This window comes from Squalius cephalus (assembly GCF_949319135.1).
Source record: "Squalius cephalus genome assembly, chromosome: 24".
Lineage (NCBI taxonomy): Eukaryota > Metazoa > Chordata > Actinopteri > Cypriniformes > Leuciscidae > Squalius > Squalius cephalus.
Window position 1 is genome coordinate 26225646 of NC_137145.1, and position 14064 is coordinate 26239709.

The 14064-nt window shown below is 38.6% G+C and overlaps 1 long non-coding RNA gene across 1 annotated transcript in view; it reads right to left on the bottom strand.

Moving 5' to 3' along the window:
- LOC307153053 overlaps positions 1-8749 on the bottom strand; it is a 9227-nt gene extending 478 nt beyond the window's left edge. The window contains exons 1-2 of the long non-coding RNA XR_013820101.1: positions 8678-8749; positions 8404-8540 (exon numbers count right to left, since the gene is read on the bottom strand). This is a non-coding gene — a long non-coding RNA (uncharacterized lncRNA). The remainder of the gene's footprint in view (positions 1-8403; positions 8541-8677) is intronic.
- Between the last annotated feature and the right edge of the window lie 5315 nt (positions 8750-14064).

A 14064-nucleotide genomic window follows, 5' to 3' on the forward strand; every position in this document is an offset into this window, starting at 1 on the left:
AACGAGCAGAATCAATGAAGGAAAGAGAAACACAAGAACTACAGCTGACTTCCAACCACAGCCTCAGATGAAATCAACTCAAGATAAAAGACGCTTAAATCTCTAAAGATCTCAGCAGAGGAGGATTAAACCACTACACAAACAGCATTACCAGCTTCACTTATTACTAAACAGTTTGACTTTTGTCATGCGTCTACAGAAGTTGTTATTGAGAATGAACAGAGGGTTAGATGATAATGATTTATTGAGTTTCATTTAAAGACACCATGATAGTGATCAGTGTTTGCTTTAGTTGGGCTCTTGACCCTTGACTTTATAACACCAGTGTGTCCTCTGGCTGCTGTAACTGAGTGTTTATAAAACACATTTGTTATAACACATACGCCAAAAGAAAATATGAGCATGTGGTTGTGTTTAGATGATAAAAATCATCATTTAGTGACTTGATTCTCTGATGTTTTCCAGAGCCTAATCTCTGATTAGACAGGTGATGTATTACTGGTATTATTCATTATAGTAGAACTGATTCTGCTGTAAGGCCCAGTGTTGTAAAAACCTCTATGGTATCATGCTGACACAGTAATCAAGAATCAGCATATGAATCTCAACAATGGTGACCATTAAAAAATGATTTATGCCGCAATGCATGCTGGGAGCCATGGATAAGTTTTGTATTATGCTAGTACCCAGCATGCATCATTTTATAATGGTCACCATTGTTGAGATTCATATGCTGATTCTTGATTACTGTGTAAGTCTTAGTCAGAGGCGGACAGTAACGGAGTACATTTACTTGAGTACAGTACTTAAGTACAATTTTGAGGGATCTGTACTTTACTCGAGTATCATTTTTGGGGAGTACTCATGACTTTACTCAAGTACATTTGAGAGGCAAATATTGTACTCTTTACTCCGCTACATTTCTATCCATAACCGTGAGTACCCGTTACTTCTTCTAAAAAAATAATAAATAAAAAAAAAAGGAAAAAAGAAAAAGCGAGCGACAGTGCGCGAGAGAGACCGATCGTGCGTCTGCGCGCGCGACCGGCTCTCTCTCTCTCTCTGCTCGTTCTTTCAGTTAAACATGCGCCCTGTCACAAGCGGCAGTTCATCTACTTTACTCACCGATCAGATAAGACTTTGGCGGGACAAAAATTCACTTTGGCGGGCGCTAAAACAAGTTCAATGCAGGAAAATTCATGCGTGAATTAAACTGAGTAGTACATGACCATGCACTCGCACAAATGCGACCACATACAATTTGAACTCGCACATTCTCAATAAAATGGTCGCATATTTGGTCGCAGTCTGGAACCCTGTGATTTGATTGATGAAAAAAAGAGAAACTCACATGTACACACAATTGTTAGCTGAATTTTCTTTTCTGATATTACACATTAATGTAAGCTGAGCATTTGCGTTGATGTTCTTGAGTATGCGGTGTGTTTAACATAGTCGGGTTCAAATGTGGGTGCAAAAAATCCATTAAAACTCTATAGCAGAGGTTTGTCAGAGCGTTGCCATTGTGCTATTGCCTTGTGGGCAAGTGAAAATGTTAAATAAAGCAGCATGGTAAAAAGATGAAAATGACTTGATTTTACTTTCAATTTCTTTACATTCTCCAAGGTATTAACATTAACATTTTTCATAACTCCATGTAGGACGTTTCTGTACATAAATGTAAGCACTATGGCAGTAGTAATGCAATATTTAGAAAATGTACTCTTGTACTCTTGGTACTCAAGTACTTTTAAAAACAAGTACTTCAGTACTTTTACTTAAGTAGACATCTGACTGTAGTACTTTTACTTGTACTTGAGTAAAATTTAGCAAGGGGTATCTGTACTTTTACTCAAGTAATGAAGCTGTGTACTCTGTCCGCCTCTGGTCTTAGTAATGCAACACCTTTTCTGTGAAACTTTTTGTGCACAACTGTTTGTAAAATCCTTCATATTATCTGATGGTCACAACATGGCTAGCTCTTATGCTGTAGAATCACTTATTTGAGTAACACTAATATGTTGCCCTTTTAATCAGAGATCAGACTCTGAATGAAATCAGTGAATCAAGTCACTAAATGATGATTGTCATCATCAGTCCTTCACCATCAACACCCAATCAGACTTTTCCTTGCCTTTTGTGCCATAACAAATATGCTTTATAAACACTCAATTATAGCAGCCAAAGAAAATCTTAAGTACAAAAGTCAAGGGCCAAGAGCCCCACTAAAGTAAACGCTGATCTCCATCATGGTGACCTTAAATGAAACTCAAATCATCAACTTCTAAACCTTTGTTAATTCTAATAAGAACTTCTGTAGACGAATGGCAGTAATAAAGTCAAACTGTTTAGTAATAAGTGAAGCTGGTAATGCTGTTCGTGGAGTTGTTTAATCCTCCTCTGCTGAGATCTTGAGATATTTAATGTCTTCTTTTATCTCCAGTTGATTTTGCTGTGGCTCGAAGTCAGCTGTAGTTCTTGTGTTTCTCTTTCCTTCAGTGATTCTGCTTGTTAACAGCAGGTGCTCATCACTAATGCTCAATCATCACTTAATTAATCACTTAATTATACAATTATCATTCTGGGATCTAGAAATGTTCTATAATTCATTCAGTTTGAGTTCTGTTTCAGTCATTAAAGTTTCGGTAATATTTGAGTGTTGTGAACTCAATTTAATTTAGTACATATTACTGTTAGGTTTTACAGTGTGAGGTCAGGAATCGGATACTTGTTGTAAAATTAAAAATTCGATTCCTTTGTGAGCATTTCATTATGACTTTTCAAGCGTGAGACGACTCTGTTTTATAATAATAGAACATTTGTTCCGGTTCTAAATTTGTACTGTAATTTAGTATTGGGATTATGAATACGTTTAACGACAATGTTTCACTTGAATTGATCTGCAGGCCAGTTCTCAACGAGCCGCGCCACATTACGCAATAGAGAGAATAAGCTGACACTTTTCAAAGTCTGTGATTGCAGCTCCTCTTCGCGGTGAAAGGCAGCAAATTCACACCCCCAATTTCACCGCGGTATAAGTATTATTCTGGTTGAGTAACAACTGTACCTCAGGTCTCCAGCGCTCGTTTCAACAACATTGTCTTGCTTCCTTTAAAGTTGCGGTGAAAAAGACTAGGTGTTGTTTTTATTCCACTATATTGACTACGTCAGCTAAACTCACTGTTAGATTATTAGCTCGATTACACTAGCTTCAGTCTAAACACATCATGCCGAGGACATCTGCTGGTTAAAGCTGTGTAAATGCAACAAGAACAGCAAAAACATGTTCAGTGACCGTGTACACGCTTTGAAACCGCAGCGTGTGAGACAATTGAACTGGGGATGCACCGATATGAAGCCAAATCGTTAAAGGGTAACTAAACCCTAAACCAACTTTTTTTAGTTAATGATCTGTAAGAATGGGGCTTTATTAGTGCTGTTCATTGATTCAAGTAACTTTTTTGACATTTGGGTATAAAGTGTTTTAATTCCACAATATATGGTGTAAAAACGTCTGAGTGCTGCCCTCTTCAGGTTGAACGGTGGCTACTGCAGTTGAATTTTCCTATTGGATGTTTGCGGTACTACGTGACGTAAGCAGGTTCCAGCTCACCACGCCCTTGGTACGAGCTACCACGCCCTTGGCAGTAGTGATGTATGTCTCGAGACCACTTTTACGTGGTCTCGGTCTTGTCACGGCCTTGACGGTCTTTGGTCTTGGTCTTGTCTTGGTCTCGGACCTCTCGGTCTTGTCTAGGTCTCGCCGTTTAACACTAGAACTACCGGAATTCCATAGCTACTAGAACGACCATAGCGGTCATTCTGACCGTTCATACTTTGACGTTCATATGGCCGTACTGAACGTCATTTTCGTCATGTAATATCTATTGTACATGTTAACCTTCTCTTTTCCAATGAAGCTTTTAATTCCTGTCGTCATAGCCCTTAAAACAAGCACAAAAGAAAGATTGCCCCGACAGGTGCTGCCTCTATTTGAGGAACATTTTGCATCAAAATAATATTTTTTTTCACCGCAGTCACCACGTGAATAGACACGCACAAAAGTTAGGAAACGTCAAAGCTTCATACAGTTAGTACAGCCCTGTTTGTAAATAAGTTCAATAATCAATACAAAATCTAAAAATAAATGGATCTACAATGATAGGTAATGATAAACAGGACACACAATTTTAATTCAAATGAATGTGAAAATGCACACACACAAACAGGCTAAGAAAAAAACATGAACATTAGCTAAACAAGAAAACGAACTGCTTCAGAACAATTAGTTTCAGTGAACAAAAAATATTAACGAACAAAATCAGGTTAACTGCCCATTTGAACGGCGCAAACATACCGCATCATTGACGCTTACGCACATTCCACACAGGTAAACACCGCCTTTCGCGTGCAGCTCCCACACACGTTGTGACATTTGATACATCTCCTTGGTTTTATTTTGTTTGCAGTTCCTCCAGTTGTATGGCTTTTGATTCCATGTGGTCGGAGTGAAGTTCGCTCGCCAGTCGTATGATGAAGTTCCTCTGCGAAACTTGCAATATAGCGGACTTATGATATCTATAATGCGTGCGGTCAAAATGACCGTTATGGTAGTTCTAGGTAGAAATAGTCAGAACTGTTGTGTGTTTTATGATTTTAATAAAATAACAGTGTCAGAATAAAATATACACATATTTAGGAAAAGTCAGAGTCCTACAGCAACATTTATTTTATTTTAACAAAGTTATTACATTGTAAAATTTAAAAACGGTCAAAATGACCGCCTTGGGAGTTCTAGTGTTAATAAGATGTAGCCTAATATATGTTGTCAGTGCTGAGAAATTTCGTGTGACTCGTTTCGCCTATTTGAACAATGTACATCTTAATGGTCCAGTGGTAGAACTTCCGCCAACCGTGTCAGAGGTTCTGGGTTCTAATCCGCACTCGTATAGTGTTTGTTTTTCTCATCAAAACCGATTATGTTCATCAGTGGTTGTATATCAAGCAGGGACATGTTTGTGTGCATTATGTTTTGTGATTTCACAAGAACGAATAGAGAGTATCCGCAACAGATTGAAGCGCGCGTCCGAGTGAAGACAGTGCGGCATGTGCGCGAGCCACACGAGAAAACACTGTATCCGCGCCACTGATCGCAGCGGCAACGAGCACTTTGATCACTTGATTTAAAAAACACATATCAGTGACATGATGGGTTTTAACTAGGGCTGTCAAAGTTAGCGCGTTAATAACGCGTTAACGCAAAATCATATTAACGGCACTAATTTTTTTAACGCGCGATTAACGCAGCGCGTATTTTCTGTTTGACCCGTGGCCCAACCCCAGTTGGAGAAATGGAGATACAGTGTTGCCAACTTAGCGACATTGCAGACCCCTTTAGCGATTTTTTCCCTTCAACAAAGCGTTATTTAGAACGCTTATTTAGTTTAGTTTCTGAGTAAAAAACTAAACCTTATTTAGTTTCTGAGAATCGCCGGTAGGCTGCTCTTCCAGCACGTGCGCGCACCTCTCGCTCTCTCTCTCTCTCTCTCTGCGTCTCGCGCGGAGGAGCAGCGCTTTATTCAGTTAAGCACAGATATTATGTTGCTTCTCTAATTTTACAAGTATAGCCGAAATCAGAGCACAGATATTGTCTTTATCTTATGTGAATTTGATTTCACCAGACGACGGCTCGATTATCAGAATTTTTGTGCAGATTAACTTAACATTTTGGAAGGGAGAGCTGGTTATGTTTATTGGGTCGCGTTTCAGTCACTATTTCAAATTCATTCCGTTGTTTGACAACAGAAACAGTTAAATATACCAATGAAAACAGTTTTATTGAGAATTTAGCTTCATCAAAATTGGCACAGAGAGAGACAAACTATGTAATAGGCTAATAAATAACAAATGTACATTTAGCATTTTCAGAAGAGCTGCCCTGTCATGCAAAAATCTAAACATGTTTGTGTTAGTAAATTGCTCAGTGCAAAGAAAGAGAAGTAATGGTAACCTGGCATTTTTTTTGTTTTTTCTACGTGTCTAATAGACATGAACGAGTTCTTTGAAAAACATCTATGACCTTTGAAACATGTCTCGTCTTTATGCTCTATATTGACTATGTTTTCAATAATAAACATAGGCTACATTTGCATAAAGCATCTATATGTATCCATGCCCACGTTGATTAGAGTATTACAAACTTGAAAAGTATTAATTTAAGGTACATTTAGAACAAATAAAAAAATGTGCGATTAAATGCGATTAATCGCGAGTTAACTCATGACAATATGCGATTAATCGCGATTAAAAAATTTAATCGATTGACAGCCCTAGTTTTAACTTCATTCAAGAGATTTTGGGTAACTGCACAACTGACAGATGACTTTGAGCGCACCGCCAACGGTGTGTGTGTGTGTGTTGTTTGATTACAGTATTGTATTTAAGATGGTGTTAGACTAAATAAATGGTCTTTTAAATATCATCTGCATATCTCCGTTGTGTTGACTAAACATTAGGCCTAATCCAAGTTTATAATTGTGTATCTTTAATTTGATGTTACGATTTCATCTACACATTAAAGGACAATTCCGGTATTTAACACTTTGAGTCTATTTTGTAGTTTGTTTTGGATGAACAAGAGTGGTGGACAAAGAAATTTTGACAATGGTTCCTGTCGCGACTTTTTGACTATTTTAGAATTGCCCATGACCGCTTTAGAATGGGAGTCTATGGCCATGCACGAACATGTCCTTAAAACAACCCTTAACGTTCGTTTTCAAAACTGTGCAACTCACCGAGTGGTTAGTGGTGTTCGTTGATGATTAAAAACAAATATCGGCGCAATGTATGATTTCAATCCGTTTATTTTTCTATAGTGGAACTATTTTTTCAGATACCTCACAACCGCGTATAAACTTCCGCTCTTCCCCAACTTCCGTTGCTCTGCTCACGCTAGCACAGAGAACCGAGCGAAAAGACCTAAAAGACTACAATCAAATGTAAACAGCCCCCTTTCAGTTTCCGGTAGCGCAGTAATATCAGCGAGCAATGAGTCCTCCAACGGAAATCAATGGATTTTACAAAATGCCAAATAAAACACGACAGAAACTGTATTTTGCTACGCTACTTGTTTTTGATCATCAACGAACACCACTAACCACTCGGTGAGTTGCACAGTTTTGAAAACGAACGTTAAGGGTTGTTTTAAGGACATGTTCGTGCATGGCCATTGACTCCCATTCTAATGCGGTCATGGGCAATTCTAAAATAGTCAAAAAGTCGCGACAGGAACCATTGTCAAAATTTCTTTGTCCACCACTCTTGTTCATCCAAAACAAACTACAAAATAGACTCAAAGTGTTAAATACCGGAATTGTCCTTTAAGTATAATTTCAATTGGTTATATTTCTCATTCTTTAGACAGTTGTTGGAGGAGCAAGATGGTGTTGGAGGTGTTTGATGTTTTGTCAGATGAACCAGTCAGTACCAGTCATGTCAGTCCTCAACAGTACACAAAAGTTAAGGGAGTCTCAATCCTCTAATAGTGCAGTAACAGCCGTCATGCAAGTGCTACACATAGTTGATCTCACCCAGTCTGCAAAAACATTTACAGTGAGCTCACAGTCACACACATGACATGGTCTGTCTCTGTATAGTTCTGCCTGTGTAGTTCAAGTAATACCGTCTAATATGTATTGAATGTAAACTGTGGCTGAACTCTAGTATGCTGCTGTTCTTGAATTCATACAAGTTATTGCTTAGCTTCAACACTAGTCTGTTTTTTTTCCCTCCGGTCTCGACTTGGTCTCGGTCTTGGTCTCGACTTGGTCTTGATACCCTCTGGTCTTGGTAGTGTCTTGGTCTCGGTTTAGGCGGTCTTGACTACAAGTCTACTTGGCAGTATGAAAACCATCTTGTTTCATCAAAACCACTGTAGCGAGTCAGGAGTTGGAATTGCGAGTATTGAAAACGATCAGGATATTAAATGAAGATGTTTGTTTTTTTCTTTTAGTTCTTATTACCAATAAGTTCAATAGACAGCTTCCATCAAACACAAGGTAAAGAGCTACTTAATACATTTACTTAGTACATGGACTTAGTACATGGATGTTATACCCACTCTGCCAGCTTGACACACCTGTCTGTCATCTACAACATTCAAGAAAAATGGTTTGCACTTTTTTTCTTTGGTGGGAGTCCAGTGTGTAAGCGCTACTGATTCAAATTTAGACTAAAGAGGGCGGAAATAGGTTGGTACATATTAATTTTGAGTTTTGTAGCTGATTTTTAAAAAAAATTGTGTAGTGTGTAACTCCAGTTAAAAATGCTTCTTTATAATTAATTTTTACATTATAAAAAAAATATATTCAAAAACTATTAAAAAATGCAGTGGGGGAAGGAAACCTCTGTATGGTCCTTCTTCAGGAAACTCTTCCCTGATCCGTGTCACAGCGCATGAAGGTATGACCGCCCGAACGTGCTGGCCAAGGTACCCCCAACACCACCTAACAACATTGCGATACGCAAGGTGTATATAAGCGCTGAAAGACAGGTGGTGCACATGTATGTTGAAGTGGAGGATAACATTTTTTAATAAATTATTTCATTATTTATTTTTATATACATTTATTTTTTATATTTATTTATATAAAATGTAACCTTTCTTCCTGGAACTAACCTGTTTGTAACTGTCTCTTCCATCTCGCCAAATAACTGGACGTAAGTGCCATATCCAGCTTGTAACACACAGGGGTTTAGAGCTACTGGCTCAAAGCCTGGATGTGCTGTTGCACAGCCCACTCCACCAATCTGGCCACACCTGTGTATAACCTACAACATGAGAATGTTTATTACTACTTTGTTAGGATGATTTATCTAATATTTGGTATGTGGAGGTTGTGTGTTTTTTCAGGGTTCGTACAAGGTGCTTAAAATGCTTGAAGTACTTGAATTTGACTTGAAATTTATGATTTATGAAATGGAACCTAAATTATTGAAAGAGAAATTAGTGTTTAATTGTATTGATAAAGCAATGTTTTCACACAAAATTATATCTTTATCAGATAGGCTAAAGCTTTACAACCATTTTGCATGGCTATGAGTGTGATATTGTTCATAAATATCCAAGTATATGATACAGCTTTCATTCTTCGGGTCAATCATATTCATGAGGTGGAAAATCTGTTTGAATGCGATATCTTTATCATAGTAACCTTTCAATGGTTAAAGTTTCCACAGTCATTGCATCTGCTGCACTTTATTTTGAACCTTTATTTTGTTTAATTTGTTTATTTTTGTTGACCTATTTATCTGTATGAACCCTGGTTTTGTGTATAGTACTTATTAAATTAATTAACTGGACTTAACACTCTAGTCTTGTCATATTTCATAGCTACCTTGGGTATCTCTCTTCAACAGACGTTCTCTACCAGGGACAGTGAGCTGCAGTGCCCACAGGTGCGCCTGTTGAGACAGAATCATTTGTAATTGTAGAGGGAGACTTGAAATATCTGTTTTTCGCTTAATTATTAACACTAAATCATACCAAAATTAACCTAAATGCATTGGTTTTACATTTTTGATAGTTCCGTTAGCATTTGCTATGAGCGTTAGCCTAATTTAGCCATAATGCTAATGTTTTACCACTCAGACACTGGCCCCACTCTCCCTTGCTTCGCTAGCATTGTCGGATGCCGATCGCGATGCGGGAGTTAAGACCGCAGTTTGAGCCAGCGGCTCGACTTGATATGGCTCTGGCCCTGTGTCCACAGACAGTTCACCCTCCTCCACTTCAGGAGAAGGTGGGGGAGAAAAGTCCTCGACTTCAGCACTGTTGCAAAGCTACTTGTGTTCCTCTCCATTTTAGAGTCTGACAGCAGCTGTCAATTAATCCGTCACTGCGGGTCTCAGGTGCACGCCCCCCCGCTCAGCCCCGCCCTCGGTTCGTCCCCTCTATCTCCGCTGGGCTCTGCCCACTTTTCCAGCATTTTTCAAATATTGCCAGTGGGTGGAGTCAGGCTCTGACCAGGGGTTTAGTTACCCTTTAAGTAGTTTTTGAGAGCCTGATTACCAAAACAAGTCTCACCATTAAAAGCCATGTCCTAGGCACACAATTATTATATCTCATTATAATTTTATGTAGTCTAAATGACAGACTTGCGCTGCACTTAAAGGAACACTTCACCGATTTTTCATATTAAACTATGTTATTCCCTTAACTAAGACGAGTTGATACATACCTCTCTCGTCTCAGTGCGCGCACTCAATCGCTCTGGCGCGCGGCGACACTTTGATAGCACTTAGCTTAGCCCAGTTCATTCATTGGGATCCAGACAGAGATGAAGCTAGAAGCGACCAAACACCTCCACGTTTTCCCTATTTAAATACGGTTACACGAGTAGTTACACGACCAAGTATGGTGACACAAAATAAAACGTGGCGCTTTTCTAAGCGGGTAAAAAGGATAACTATAATGTATGGAGGAATAGCACTTGGGACACGGGAGCACTTCGACTCGGCGCAGTAAAAAGTAAATAGGGAAAACGTGGAGGTGTTTGGTCGCTTCTAGCTTCATCTCTGTTTGGTCCCTAATGAATGAACTGGGCTAAGCTAAGTGCTATCAAAGTGTCGCCGCGCGCCAGAGCGATTGAGTGCACGCACTGAGACGAGAGAGGTATGCATCAACTCGTCTTAGTTAAGGGAATAACACAGTTTAATATGAAAAATCGGTGAAGTATCCCTTTAACTGTATTTTTAGCTCTTTTTAAGTGATACCAATCATATTTCAAGCAATTTAAAATCATCATTGTGAACGGTGCGATGCGTCAGATGCTGAAGTGTCTCAGCTGAAGGACATAATTCATTATTTATCGGCTTTAATATATCGGCCAAATTTTCTTATCAGGCTGACAATGATAACATTAAAAATGAACATATATCGGCTGATGTCGATATGGTGGATATATCGTGCATCCCTAAATTGAACCAAATCAAAAAGACTTGAAAATCTTCAAAATGTAATTAATACCTTAAACCAGTTGTGGAGACTGACTTTCTCCAGTTCAATCCGCTTCTCCGGGTCATTCTGCAAATAAAATCACAGCATTCTGTGCAGAAAGATGGGAGAGACGTCTGATTATTACACTATTATTACCTTATTACGCAAAAATCCACAGGGCCATCATTTATTAGGCCACTAGACTCAGATGTTCCTGCAGTGTTGCTTTGTACTATCTAATAAGATTCGCTATTAAAATTGTCCTTTGGAATGAAGATCTCACCTTGTGACAAGCCATCTTTGGTCCAGGTGTTGTCAATCATCTTACACAGGTCTCGTCTCCTTGGAAACTTCGAGAATAGTATTTCGTACAAGATTAGTGACCACACTGTCGCTGGTTCCCCGTGATACTTGCCGTACATCTCATTCTCGGGGGGGCAGTCCTCTTTTGTACTTGGAAAAAGATGTTGTCTGATTTGTAAGTTTCCATTAATACAGCATTTTGACGACATATCCAAGATCATGCATGAAATTATTTGATGCTAATTGATTCACGATGGTGGATCCCAGTCCACGATGCTTGATGAGAGCTTGACTCACTCAGAGTCCCGTGTGAACGGCTATCAACTCACCATCACCAGAGTTTGAGACCCGCCTTACAGCTTTGAGAAATTACACATACCAGCAAAGGACGTGTAACATGCGCTGGTGAGCATTTCACCGCATCCAAAGTCAATCAGTTTGCCTTCGAGGGTGTCCGGTGTAATCAGCAGGATTCCCAGCTGTGCTGTCGCTGTGCATCACCCCATGAGCATGTCTGAGCTGCGTATGTTGCCTGACGCACGATAACCCGTGCCAAATCCTCATCAATGAGGCTCTGCAAAAACTCACACAAGGACCGACAGGGCACGGGCCGCTCGAGGACCATAATGTAGTGGTCAGGCTCCACCTGCCAGTCCAGAAGCGGGATGATCCGAGGAACCCGGGGCTCGTGGTCCGCATGATCGTGCAGAGCGACCTCCAGTGGAGCGGGCTTGGAATAACCGTCCTGGAAGAAAGACAGTTGTTATGATGAGTAGATGGATATAGGATTTACTGTAGGCCAGTCCTGGACAAACTGTTGACATTGGCAGACTGTCTATTCAAACACCATTTATAGTCTGTGATTAATGTTAATATGAGATGTATGAATGTGAAAACAGTGACTGAGAGGGGAAACAGAGGGAGCACAGCCTACAGTACTTACAACGCTGACAAATTTTGTATCGTCATTGTAGGCAAATTTCTCCGCCGCCTGAAGAAAAACACAAAAATGGATCTGTGTTAGAATTATTTCAAATTAATTTGTTCAAAGTTCATTTATTTCATGAATTTCACAAACATCTAGAGCATGTCTGACTATTTAAACAGGTCTGACATGTCAAGTGCACTAAATAGTGAATATTAGACATACTTAAGAGTGCTCGAGTCAGACGAGTATAATACAAGACAAAAGGTAATTTTGCTAAAAGGTAAAAAAAACGGTTCCAAATCCTCCGACACCCAGTTGAATTAATTAGATAAAAGCAGAAATTGAAATTGAGGTGTTGACATGAAATGTCAAGCAGGGATGGTCTACTTTAGATTTTTCTGATTCATAGACAGTTGAATATAAGTGCTTTTAAAAATTTATTTGCTACACTACAGACTATTTCAGTGAACTGTAGTGTAAATCAGTGTAAAATATACAACTAGACCCATACATATCTACACATTTAAAGTATAAACCACTGAACTGCTTGTTAGCAAACTGACCCATAGGCTAATTATCCTCTTATTATTCAGCTGGGGGCTAAACAGTGTCCTCTGCTCGACCGTCTGAACCTCGCGGGTCGTCAACGCTCATATCAGGTGCGACTGGAGTTATGAAGGAGTCAACATTAAATTTGCACATGACACAGTTGAAAACATGGAAGACGTCGTCACTCCAGTCGTCATCCACTTCAGGGTCACCGTGATATCCTGAGGAGAAAGAGGGTAATGACATCAATATCACCATATTAATAAACACTCATATAACTAAGCTTGCTGTAAATTAAGTGACTTTTTGGGTGAATTCTCACTGGACACATTCTCTCCACTTTTTCAATTGTCAGTCACTGTGTGCATGCAATAAATAAACATCATGTCATGTACTTAATATCCATGTGCATATTCTCCTTGTTAGGCAGTATAGAGACTGGCGTTCAAAAGTTTAGGATCGATACGATATTTCATGTTTTTAAAAGAAGTCTCTTCTGCTCACCAAGGCTGCATTTATTTGATTAAAAATACAAAAAAACAGTATATTATGACAATTTAAAATGACTGTTTTCTATTTTAATATATTTTAAAATGTAATTTATTCCTGTGATCATTACTCCAGTCTTCAGTGTCACATGATCCTTCAGAAATCACTCTAATATGATGATTTGATGCTCAAGAAACATTTATTATTATTATCAATGTTGAAATAGTTGTGTACAATTTTTTTTTTTCAGGATTCTTAGATGAACAGGAAGTTGAAAAGAACAGCATTTATTTGAAATAGAATCTTTTGTAACATTATAAATTTGATCACTTTTGATCAATTTAATTAATCCTTGATGAATAAAAGTATTGATTTATTTTATTTATTTCCCCCAAAAAACTAAATAAAAATTCTTACTGACCCCAAACTTTTGTTTAATGTTACAAAAGCTTTCTATTTCAGACAAATGTTGTTGTTTTTTTTAAACTTTCTATTCATCAAAGAATCCTGACATAAAAATGTAAATAACTGTTTTCAACATTGATGATAATGAGAAATGTTTCTTGAGCATCAAATCATCATGAATGATTTCTGGAAGATCATGAAGACTGGGGGCGGTATCTGATCAAATGACACTATCTAACGTTACTTTTAGGAGCTAAATAAATCATATTTATTTTGGGAATCCTCACATCGCCATTGTCAGCTGGTGGATCAGCGCTTTGTTATTAAACTGTGCCGATTTTAGTCGTGTAACGTTAACTTACTTCACGCGCTTTTGAGAGAAATCTGTGAGACA